The sequence below is a fragment of the Platichthys flesus genome, chromosome 9 (genome assembly GCF_949316205.1).
Source record: "Platichthys flesus chromosome 9, fPlaFle2.1, whole genome shotgun sequence".
Taxonomy (NCBI): domain Eukaryota; kingdom Metazoa; phylum Chordata; class Actinopteri; order Pleuronectiformes; family Pleuronectidae; genus Platichthys; species Platichthys flesus.
The window spans coordinates 5,133,458-5,146,486 of NC_084953.1; the positions used below are offsets into that span (position 1 = coordinate 5,133,458).

At 45.1% G+C, this 13,029-nt stretch overlaps 1 protein-coding gene across 3 annotated transcripts in view; it reads left to right on the top strand.

Moving 5' to 3' along the window:
• ddah1 (dimethylarginine dimethylaminohydrolase 1) overlaps positions 1-13,029 on the top strand; it is a 71,839-nt gene that overhangs the window by 35,814 nt on the left and 22,996 nt on the right. Inside the window, exon 1 of one of the 3 annotated variants that reach the window (XM_062396206.1) lies at positions 10,364-10,462. The exons of the other annotated variants lie outside the window; for them this stretch is intronic. The gene's annotated coding sequence lies outside the window, so the exon portion shown is untranslated. Of the gene's footprint in view, positions 1-10,363; positions 10,463-13,029 lie in introns of those variants that run through there. 3 annotated transcript variants of the gene reach the window in all.

Here is a 13,029-nt window from a genome sequence, read left to right on the forward strand (position 1 = left end):
TTTTAAACGATTTTGTTTGGGGCATTTTGTCTTTTATTAGATCGGTCACAGTGGAAACACAGGAGGGAAACCGTGAGGGAAAGAGAGAGGGAGGTAGAACAGGCAGCAGAGAACCAGCGATGTTAACTCACAGTACATTTCATGTGTCTTAACCTTTACACTTTAGCTGACACCTCGTTTTGCAGAGACCGTTTCAGTCCTAACCGAAGGGATGTGGCGCTCGAGGTAATTACATCCGTAGTGAGAATATTTAATGCAATTACACCGATGAAGGACTTTTAATTAGTGCTGTTAATATGTTAAACATCCATTAGTCACAAATGCCAGCAGAGTGAAAAAGAGCCTAATCGGCAGGAGCAGCCTTTTTTTAAGTCGAAGCAGCGGTAGAAAATAATAATGATCAGAGACTGTCATTTCCTTGTGATGTGCGGAATGCTGAACAGTTCTCCTCCAGTGGTGGTGGAGCAGACTGCAGCCACATATTAACATTAATGCTGCAGGATCTTCACGAGCTGCGGAGGAAGGGAGGCTTTGGATCGGAGGTTACTCGAATTCCAACAACGTTCCACTTCAGACACGCCACCAGGAGGTTTTGTGTGTTTGTGTTTGTGCATGTGTGTGTTACTGGCATGGACCAGGGCAATGGAACGATGTTAGATCGAGTGGTAAGCATGGAATTCCCCCCCCCCCCCCCTCTGCTTTAAGCTCTCCTAAACCACTGACGCTGGCAGACACTACATCGCCAGGTGTGTGAAATCCCCCACCGAAACTTTACCTAGTTCCTGCAGGGACACCTACGCACAGACAGACACGTATACACACATACAAACAACCCAAGGCCTGGACTAGTCAAACCCTTATAAGGTAAAATGGCAGGTCGGTTTCCAGCGAATCGGTTTTGCAGCGAGCGTCCCGGGCGAACTTTGGCATTTGTGGCTGGGAAAGGCATCAAGTATGCAGAAAGGACATCCCTCAATGTTTGTTTTCTCTGCGCTGTATGCATCCTGTGGTTCTGACTGACTGGCTGCTGGCATTACGTAGGAAGCCAGACTCTGTGCTTATATGTTTCTTTCCACCTCAGCTTTTGGTAAATGATTCTGCAGAGCTTCACCAAATGAATGTTTTCAGAGTTATGAGTATAAACAGCTTTCCTTTCTTTTTTCCCTTTTTTGTTCTGACCTGACGTTTCTGATTGTTCCAAATTTGTGGTTTGTTCACGTTTTAGGCGACGTGACATTTTATGTTCCAGTTTTTCTAAGCATTTGCAGATTTTGGGGTATTTATTCGATACAGTATTGATTTACTTTGCACTTTCAGATGTGTTGCCTACTATATGCAGGTGCATGTGTTCCTGTGTGTGTGTGTGGGTGTGTGTGTGTGCATACCTGAGCCTCCCAGCTATGTAGTTAATCATGTCCACCTACGGTCATTCAATAAACCCCTCGAGAAATGGCGACTCACGCCACAGCTATCCCACAATGCCCCCTTCTCCTCTTCTTTATCACCAGCTCGTAATTATGTGCTCCAGTGAGAGGCATGCAACTCACCTACTCATATGCACATACACTTATACAAACACAAAGACACACACACACACACACACACAGGGACACACACTCGGCTTGATTAGCAAACCTAATGGATCGCCTTGCTCTGTATTCTAAGAACATTCCATAAAGCATGGAGCCATATAATTGCTTTTCTACACAAGTGCTGCTGCCACCTCATCATCCTCTTCATCCTCTTCATCGTCCTCCATCTCCTTCTCCTCTGAATCCCCCTCCATCCATACCTCCACTGGTTGAGACACAAGCTACACTCTGGACCGAACACACAGCCTCATATTTTCCTCAGAATGTCATAAACAATAAAACAAATGTAAAACACCTGTTGATTTAAACAAGAAGCAGGAATATTAATGTTATTCCTGTTGCTGACTGAGTTGTGGTTGTGTGGTCTTTACGGTGTTTTCTACCCAGGGGGCCGTGGGAAAGTCGAGGAGGAGACACATGTGATAAGACAAGAAACTGTCGGCTGCAACCGGACATTAGCTCATGCAGTTTGGTCCACTGAACTTGACCCAGTTACCAACATGGTCTGCAGCTGCAGCTGCACCAGTAGATTCATGGAGGCAGTTAAGGTACTTTAAACCCCTGAGTGCCCAATTTGTATAAAGATGATGAATTCTGAGCAGCGAGGCCACGGTTTGATACCCTGCTACATGGAGCGTATGTCATTCCCTATTCCTCAATAGCATGTGTGATTGTAACAACACATACAGGAAGTGCTGAGAGCTAATTTGGCACGTGAACCCATTTGAATCACATAAAGATAAAAAAAAAAAAAACATAAGACAAGCTGGTGAATATCCCTTGTACGTGTCAAGTTATTCTGCACTAGTCTGATGACAAGTTGCGAACCACCAGCAGATGTTAGTGACCAGCAGTGGATGTAAGGACATGAGACACCTTCTGTAGAGCCAGGCCCACCACAGGCTGTCCCGACCTGGGTGTGAGTCCCTAACGTCTCGGGCCCCAGTCCGAATCTGTCCTCCCGATCCAGAGTCATGAACTGCAGTGTTCTGGAGTCTGTGATGTTTCTTTGATAGTCTAGTTCAGGGCTTGTCCGTTGATACGTGCAGCCAATCTCCACTGGGCGGACTATTGCTGTCCGGCCTTTTTGTTCTGTAGGTTAACATAGGTTACATATTCTAGCTGACACAGCTTTGTCAGTCTGATGCAATTCAATATACAGATATGTTGCAGCATGTGTGTGTGAGTGTGTGTGTATGTGTGTGTGTGCTTGTGTAGGCTTGAACCACACACATGCTCACTCTCTCGCAGCTCCATAATAATCTGCACATCGATGTGAATAAGACGCCTCCATAGGAAAAGCTGTTGTTCTCACTCTCAAGTGCAGCCACAGTCAAGTTTGCACACAGTCATGCATTCTTTGTTAGCTTAAGTTTCCATGTTGAAGCAAAGGCTCGGCCGGGGGCTGTTTTCCTACCAGCTTCACTCACCCAATGAGGTCACACCAGCCAGAATCTGGAGAATGTGAAGAATGGCGAGGTTCAAGAGCTCCTGAACAGCACTATACGTTATCAGATGGAAGGTGGCTGATGGAGAAGGGGCTGAGGTTGAAACGCTAGCATAACAGTGAAATGAAGCGGTGGGGGGGGGGGGGAACACAATTCTACACCTCCACAGCTCCGTCTCTAGTCTGTGCACCACCGTATAGCAGATGCCAGGACGTCCCTTCAACACTGCTTCATTTAAACTTTTAAATAAAACCCAGACACCTTCTGTTAATCCCTTTTATCCTGACACCAATAGCAGGATTGAAAACTCAAAGTTGGTCAGACTCTTATTGAGTCTCGGTTGTGTCCCAGCTTAACCCCCCCCCCCCCCCCCCCCCCCCACTCGAATCACACGTAGATTAGATTGAATTGCTGCTTATATGAGATCAAAAGCTGTCTGAAACCAGTAAAGTAGTTTGTCTCAAATCCACTAAGGTAAATTAGGTCATTTAGCCAAGTTGGTCTAATTCTATACAACAACATCTTTGTGAAGTGAATGTTGGAAATTACAGTCTCGCCTCATGAGTCCTTGTTTTTCTGTGAACAAACACTATCCTCAATCCAAGGAGCCAAGGTGATATATTTAAAAACACAATAATAGATGAATTTATTCATATGATACAAACAATCACAATAAACCTCTTATTTGAGAAGCTGAATTAACATTGTGTCCTTTACCAAGCAGGTTATGTTGTCTGTTTAGTCTGATAGTTGCAAAACTTGAGGGAAGGATTCGGTAAAATCATTCCTGGAAAAATCTGACGTGTTTAGGAAACGGATGTTTATGAGTTTGTGCAATTTGGTGCAGATCCAAATAAAAATCCACATCTGGAGAATTTCAATGCGGTTTCATTAAGGGCCTGTTGGGCCTCAGCGGGGGTGCATTCCCTCTCTGGGTGTAATAATCATTTTGGGTATTTACATAAATGCTGAGTCACTTTCTGTCAATCATCTAAACAGTTAGTTGACTAATCATTATCGCTCTATATGCAACATGCGGATGTCAGTTACTAATATAAAGTCTGAAGAATGCGAGACAAGCAAATCCATCCCTACACAGGTGAGGCATGAAATTCCACAAGAGTCTTCGTGGAAACATTATTATTAGAAGTCTTTTTATAATCTTACATTATATAAATTATTCCCGTGACCCTCCGGGGGGGAAAGTCTTGACTTCCCGCCCTGAATCATCTGTTGAATCATAGAATGATCAGTATGCGACACAAAACAGGGAAATGTGAGTCTGAGGAATGTCTGCACCTCCAGACGCAAGTGTGCAAAACTGCTTGAGCCTGGCATCACACAAAAAATAGAAGAAGTAATAATAATTAGCAGGTACAAGGCGGGCGGTGGGTCCGGGAGGAATCTGGATTGTCACTGTTTTTGTTGTCTTTACAAAATCCTCACACTGGAGGCGTTTATTATCTCCAATGTAGTCTAATCATTACAATGTGCCCAGTTATTTCCTGAAAGACAATATGTCCGTTGTCCAGACAGGCCTGGAGGAGGAGGGGGGGGGGGTTAACAGTGTGTATGTTTTTTCAGTTCAGGCGAAGATGCTTGCTGGTCCCCTCAAGTGTCTGGAAAGTGTGTCGTTTCCATTACAGTCTGTCTCGTTTCACAGCAGCAGCAGCGGCGGTGGTGGTGGTGATGTTTTTGCACGGAGGCCCGGGGGTAAGAGGCGAGCTGGGGGGGTGGGGGGGAGGGGGGGTGGTGGTGGAGTGGTTATGGCCCTCATAGACACACACACACATGGGTTACATGTGGTGCTTCAAAGACATAGCTGGACGGGCCGGGCTGCTGGCGGGCCGCTATCGCTGACAGGAACTCCGAAGCAGACTGCCAGAGACCTGGTCCAGACTAGTCAGTGAGATGAGCGCGGTGGCCAAGCGGAGGAATTACAGGATTACTAGTCAGCTCGATGGCATGCTAACTGGCAAGCTAACACGCCAACGTGCTAAAAGCTCCGCCAGGGTTAAGTTAGTGAGGATTGGGATGATAATAAAGAAGTATTTAGCTTTCTGTAGAATTTTGTTTTCTTTCTTATTTAGGTTGGGCAGTGTCTTTCTCTGCAGAGGTTGCAATGTTCTCCCCGTGTCTGGGTCGGTTTTTCTCTGGGAACTCTTCCTTCCACAGTCTGAAAACATGCAGCCTAGCTCAAATCTGTGACTCCAAAGGTGTTTTCTGTTGGATCTGGATGATTTACGGACTTCTTTTCTGGGTAGAGCAGCAGGAGACGGGACATAACACATTCATTCTGCAGCTGGATCAGATATTTGTGTTGACAGCCCATCGACCCCAGCCCTTATCTTCAAAAGCTCTAGAATCTCATTGTCTCACCTCTTTTTAATTCTGAGATGTTTGTAATATTATCGGCCTCTGAATTCCGTCTCTGTGACCAACTGACCTCTCACCCGTTCCCGTCTGGGGTTTGCTCCGGCCCCCATGTGGCCCTTTAAAGGATAAGCGGTACAGATAATGTATAATAATGGATGGATGGAGGTGCACAAAGGCTTCTAACCAGTCAAATCTCCAATTCAATCAGCGTAGTCCTCCTCAAACAGCTCTGATGACATCAGTAGTAAGCTTTAATAAGCTGGAGCACTTGAGACCGTCGCACAGCCAACAGCATTAAAGTATAATGATGCAGTTAAGGCAACTTGTCACTGATGCAATATTAGTGAGGGTGTAAAATATCAACTGTAATAAAACTGTCTGGACCGTAAATATTGCAGTGTAACTGTAATCCTCTCAGTAAAGTCAGAGTCATCATGATACACTGACACAGTGGAGTCACTCACGTCGTTATTGCCTGAGTGTAGCGTTTCCAAATGGTTTGGCTCTGATGGCACGATCTAAAATAAATATTGAGCATTTTACGAGTTCAGTTGCCTCTGCTGTTTGTCAGTGTCAGGAGGCCGGCTTCAGGAAAAGCATCCGCACAACTGCTAAATCTCACTTTGTATCGGTGACACGCTCTTTTATTATATTTACCGGCTTCTAAAAGTCCAAAGCTTATAAATCTTTACATTGTCAAAGAAATAAAATAAAAGGTGAGCACATTAAGTGAAGTTAGGATCTGAGTTATTAATGCAGCGCTGAACGTCCCTCCTGGGTTCAGCCGCTGTGGTCCTGACACAACTCCCAGCAGGGGGTCAACAGCACGGTCGTAACTTGTGGGATATGTTTCATAGCTAAACCCACAAAGTGTCAAAGAACTGGTGCAACAGTTCAAACTTTGTTGTCACTATCCAGTTCCTGTATCTACTGTGAACACAATCCCACTGCAGTTTCTAATTGGTTATCATTTACACCATATATCCCGTCCATACTTGTGTGTATCTCCTCACGAAACACAACGTACCTCTGACCTGAAGAATGTGTACGGATCAGATTCCATCGTTATGAATTTAGGAGACTTGTCAGACTGATACAACCATTCATTAAAGGCCAGCTGCAGAGGACTGGGAGTGCATGATCCACTGTCTCCCTCAGGATGTTTAATAGATGCCTCACAACACAAGCCACTTGTTTCGCTTGCAGGGCGGCGCCTTCAGAAGACATTACCGTGATCTATGGTGTCTTAAATCCAGCCACAGCGGCTTTCTTACCGCCCTGGGCCGGCACAAGATGTGCTTAAGCGCTCCTAAATTAACTCATGACGTGGCTCTGGACAAAACGTGAATCAGAGGTGACTCAACCACGTTTTGTTTTTACTGGTAGAACAATAAAGAAAAACCCAGAACAACAAAGATGCTAGCAATATTGAGGAGCATGAAATGCAAAGGACATGTTAGTTAATGTGGAACAAACCAACAAAACCATCCAATAAAAATCATGAGGTCTGACTGTGTCTAAGTTAAAGAAACACACAGTTACTGTATTTTGGAATTTCTCTCAGACGTGTGTGCTTCTCTGTGAAGGAGACCTGCTCAGTCCTTCTCACACGTCATCCATCCACAGTTTGCTACGTCAGTACGAAATCCCTGCGTGGTTAATTCCACGGGGTTTCCGTCTGTTAAACTTCAAAAGGAGGTCTCTGGGACTCGGCCCTGCTGGTTAACATCAGCACCTGACCTCTGGTTTCATGCTGAAAAGGGAGGAAGAGAAAAAAAAAAGTTTCTGGGAAAGCCCTTCATTAACATTTATGGGAAACCTTTTGGCCCATCGCGCTCTTTTTTCCTGCCGTACAAGATTAAAACACATACTTCTTTTCCTCCTTTTTCCATAGCCGCCCCTCCCATACATCCAGCTTCACAGGGCTGTTTTGGGAAATCCCTCATAATGGGCAGTTAGTCTGTACTTTGCCTGGCAGAGTCCACTTCTTTCCCCTTTGGGATCACATCCATTACATTCTTTGGAAAGTGTGGGCGTAGCCGTGTGGTATGATGGTGTTTTCTTTCTGCAGGACGCTCTGTGTTTCCAGGTCCAAGTCCTGGCGCGAGCGGAGAGGAGCAACCACTGGAACACCTCAACAATGAGAAGAATGCAGATATGAAAGGACAACGGAGTCTCTTACAATCTAAACAGCATGCGTGGCTTCATGAGGGGGGGTCGAGGGCTGCGCTTATATAACCTCACCAAATTCCTGTTTATGACAAATATTCAGATTGATTGAACAAAACCAGTTGGTGTCTGAGGCGTTATCCTGTCAGTCAGACTCCTCATATTCAGTTAGGTCAAAATTCTCTGACTCTGACCCCCCCCCCCCCCCCCCCCCCTGCCTCCTCACTTGCGTGGCTTCCCTGACCTGTTATAGTCAGGGGTTCCTCTTTCTCCACCATTCACCGAGAGGCCTCCCTGCTCTGTGGGGGGGGGGGGATTTTGACCTCACTGAATATGAGGAGTTTGACTGACAGGACCTGCTCTCCTCGGAAACGCCTCAGACACCGACTGGTTTCGTTCAGGGGGGGGGAAGCCTTCAACCAAAACCTCATCTTAAGATGACTCACCCGAACTCTCCGCCTCTTTCCTCGACCACTTCTCGCAGCTCTGTTCTCTCTCCGCCGCACCAAACATCTCTCTCTCCTCCCTTGGAAAAGGCGGTGGTAGGTCCGGCTCCGGTCCACGTAAATTCATACACAGCATCAGGCGGTGTTTGGTTCGGACATTCCATTCCGCAGCACACCTTGGGCCTTGCAAATGTTGAAACAACTTAAATCTGTGGGAGTTCTGGGTATTTTTACTTCGGATTTTTCCATGGGGCCTCAACCGGTGGAACGAAAACAAACAAAGTGGGGATTCCATCTCAAATCACCTCAATTGAATCTTCTTTGGAACACTGGAGGGGGGGGGGGGGGGGGGATAGATTCTGAATGCTGTAAGGGCCGGAAAAAAACGTATAGGTTATGGGAAATGACTTATGGTCACAGTTGTCAGATATTCCACTTTCCATTCAACGTTTAGCCCTCGACCATATGTACTTCCTCGAGATGTGGAACATATTGCATAGACGATCCATTAGTTCATCCTGTCCCTGACTGAGAATAAGATGATTGGATTGTTAAACAACAGCTTCTCACAGTTTTAAGCTGCCAACGCTCTCACTTGAGGAGCGCGCCACTTTATTTTCACGCTTTAATCCTTAAATGTGTTTCATAACAAATCAATGCACTGCACGCTTCTTTAGTTTGGGACACACAACTGACATGTGTTTTTCCAGAGAGGCTGCCCCCCCCCCCCCCCCCCAATTCTTATAATGAGTGACAGAACGCTTTGTACCATTTTCATTGGCAGTTCTTTTGCAGAAAGTTGTTCCAATGAACCGATCAACCCTGTTGTTTAGAGTTTTACATCTTTGAACATTTTCCAGACATCAATCACTTATTTTGATAAAATATGATTTAATTTGATTTGACTGACTGCTTCATCTTTTGATAAGGATGTTCAATTGACTAGTTTTCTACTTGATGCTTTTTATAGGAAAACGCACTCAAACATCCAAACCCTGGATTTACATGGTTAAGTTGTGAAGTAATTTGGAGTAAATGGGCTATAACATGTCCTTTAAGAACTGAGGACTCTGCGCTTTTAAAATATATGACCCTCCTCACACACACACACTCAGGCTTTATCCTTTCACTGTAACACACAGTTGGATTGACACACACAATGTGCTCACCTTGAACTCATGTGGGTGGTCCTGTTTCTGCCGGCCCAGGTAGGCCAAAGGTGACGGCGACTCGGCGAGTAGAGTTTCCCACTTGGGTTTCCCCTTGAGAAAGAAGGAATGGAGGAAGCGCGGAGGACAGGATGTACAGCTTCTTCTTGTCTGTACATTCTCAACACGTACAACACTGACTGTCCTGTGCTGGCTATAGAGCTGAAATATGACTTTTCACTGGTTTGGCTATTAGCGTTTTTATCGCTTTGGATAATAACATCATGTAAATGCTAAAGTATAAATCTCAGTTTATCAGAGAAGAAGCTAGGAGAGGCTTTATAGCCCTGCTTGATATTTTGGAGGAGAGTGGAACGACCTTTAAGCATTAAGCAGGACTCACTGTGCTTATACCCTCGACCTCAAATCTTTGGAATATTTCACTTTTTCCAGTTGATGTCATGAAACACAGGAAGTGTCGGTTACAGAAGCAGTTTATCAGCCTTCCGTGCCCGTGGTGTAGAGCAGAGTGACCTGGGGAGCATGCAAGCGGTTTGTTTCCCCAGCACAATTTGCCATTCCTGACGTCTGAACCATGCATTGCAGCAATACTTGTAGACAAAGTCAGATTGTTTGTTTAAAAAAAACAGCCAAACAATCAATCCTCACCAAATTTCACAAACTAGATTTCTCTTTTTGCCGGAATCCATGGATCATTCTCTGGGAAATCTGTCATCAACAAAAAATGAATAATCTTGGATCGGTTCCTTTGTCCAGATCCGTGCCAACTTTAATTGGTTCTGTCTAGCCCAATGTTCTAGTCTTCCAACAAGTTTCCTAGAAATCCATTCAGCGGTTTTGTGCACAATCCTGTTGACAAACATCAGACCAATTAACCAACACACCAACGCAAAGCGGTGAGTGAAATGTACTTTCGTCGAATGAGGGACTAAATCTTCCCCTTTGTGGTAACAATGTTCTTAGGTGGTGAAAGGATGTATGATGACTAATCTTCTATCAAATCAGTGGAGTCAGACAAGGCTGGCCTGTAATTTGCTGAGGGAGACGAGTTTATTGGCTTTTCCCCCTTGTTTTGGGTACGGAGGTCCAGTCTGCGGGGGTCAAACCCAATAAACACGGAGGAGTCGGGCGAGATATATTTACTGAAGCCCCCTGTGTTTTTCCCCACGGTGGAGGTTCACCTCAGCAACCTCCGGCCCTCGGCTTTCCACCAGTTCCTAGCCTGCAGCCCTCCTGTATTTGTGGAGCCATCACAGTGAGAGGTAGGCAGCAGACACATTCTTCACAGCCCTGCTGATTGGAGTGAGCACTTTATTTGCTCTGGGACGGACTTTGGACTCGTCAAACAGACTCATATTTCTGTTTATTTTTGTAGAACCCGGCTGCGCTTGGGTGTCTTTCTATGTGAGTCTGCTCTGTGACCAGCAAGGTGTTACAGTACAAGATGTTATTTATTTTGACCCCTTCTCTATTGAGGACAGCTCTAAATATTTCCTGCTCTTTTACCACATTTTCCCTTCATATATGAAGGTTACTTCCTGTTGTCCACTTCTCAGAAATGTGCTGGACCCTTCATCCTGTTTACTGTCGACTTGAGAGGTGAAGAGTGTTCTGTAATGCCAAGTTCAGAGTGGACGACTTTCTCAATGAAGTCGGATCACTGTGCAGATCACAGCTCGGATATGTTGCAGTTGTTGGGAGTTAATGGTAAATGACACTATACAATACTACACTATCTTTCAGCCACAATCTTAACCCCATTCTTCATTCTGATTGGCTGTAGTCGTCGTAGATTGTTCTCGTTAACATGTCAGTGAGCCTCTTAAATCATCTTTTTAAAGATGATCCATGACACTGATTTAACGAGTTGGATCCAATCCGGGGCTTTAATTGGTGTGTTCCAAAATATGTTGGCAGACGGAAAGTTGCAATACAGCACAAATCTTTGAGGATGTGTGAGAAGTTTTATGACTATCTCTAAGCTTTGTAATTAATTTGGAAAGGTTGATTCTCTGAATCATCAGGTTAGATAAAGGGACCGTCTTTTATATCCATCTGTGAATTACCACTTGTCCTTTGAGACGCTAGACATTGGGACAAAAGCAGGGAACCAGCTAGACAGGGCTAGACACATAGAAACCACTATTCACTCTCATTCACACCTACAGGCATTTTCCTGTCGCCAAATAGTCGGACTAGAAAGTCGGACAGGACCAGGGACGGGAAGATAATGCTAACTCCACACAGAAAGGCCCTCGGCCAAACCGGGGGTTCAAACTCAAACCATCTTCTTTTGGGGCAAAATGGCTTATACTATAATATTCTTTATATTTATGCTTCAGTCCAGGACACAAATCAACTCCTCTGCTCTATCCGAAATTCATGATGAGATTAAATAAAGTTTATATTGCTTAAATGTAGTTTTACTCTCTTCCAATCTGTTTTCTATCTAAACTTTAATAAAAGAAGCAGATAACAAAGAGCCACTGGAGTATTGATAGAAAACTCATCATGGAGAAGTCTTTATTATTGAGGCTCCATCCACACTTCAACGTGTGATTACCTTTACAACAGCCTCTCTTAAGTCTCAGAAATGCAATCACGTCTCACACACCAAATGCTTTTATAAAGATACACCATTTAACAGTCGGAGCCACCACAGTGTCCTGGACTTTAAACTTCACTCCTCTCTCACGTTTTCAATTGATTTGTTGAATCGTGGCACCACCATTGTCTCCCGCCCCCCAGACGGCTGTAAATGTGTCCAAGCAGGACTCTACTGTGGCATTTTCCTCCTTGGAGCCCTGATGTCCCGGGAGCCCCGACTCACAGTGCAGTCAGTTTGGCTAAAGCAGCTCTTTTACTGGAACCCGCCTGCCAGATCCCTGTGGCTGATGCGGTGCAAGGGGTCTCCAGATATGCTACTGTTAACTGTGCACGCCTTCACATTGACCTACTTCTCAACATGTATGTAATCTTTAAGCTGATGGGTGGGGGGGGGGGTGTCATGGCTTGGTTAACCCCAGGTATGTTCCAACCTACACGGAGGACTTGTTTAGATAAAGCAAGGACAGGCCACGGAGAGTTTGTTTTCTCTTGGCTGCCGCTAAATGAGTTGTTGTCATTTCAAGCTTTGGTTGCACACAGTGACAGTGCAAACCCTCGCCGGGAGGAATGTGCCATTTGACCACCGTGACAGCGTTAGACTATGCACAAGTTTCCGTGTATTAATCCACCTGTGTGACTCATGTATGAGTGATCTGTGTTTCCTTTGTGATTCCTGAAAAAACAAAAGTGATTTCCGATATTAGCACATCACATATTCATATTCATCACATGTGTCTGCCTGTGTGTGAGTGTTAGAGGCCCGGTCAGAACTTCTTCACAGCTTGTGTTGCTTTTCTCCCCCATGGCTGCCATTAATTGGAGCCTGCAGGGGCTCCCTCCAAACCAGCACTCTGTGAAATCTGACAAATCTCTAATAGAGCCATTTCATCGTATTCACTCTTGTCAGGAAACAAAGGGAATCATCAGTTTCCTCCATGAAACCAGAGACTGTGATACCTGAAAGGTTCTCATAACCTTATCCAGCTACTTGCTGCATAGCTAATGAGATCTGTGCATTTATTTTAAATTCTAATTGGTCGATTGCCTTGAAACGCATTCGTTACTCCCGTTCTGTTCTCCAGTGCTCTTTGAACTTAGCTCGGTGCTAAGCCCCTGCTATCTGTTGCAATCATCATCTGTGTCCCCGATGTCCAGCCAAAGATTTAGCCGTGACGCACAAGACTCGCTGTATAAACTCGTGCCCATGTGTCAACAACACTTG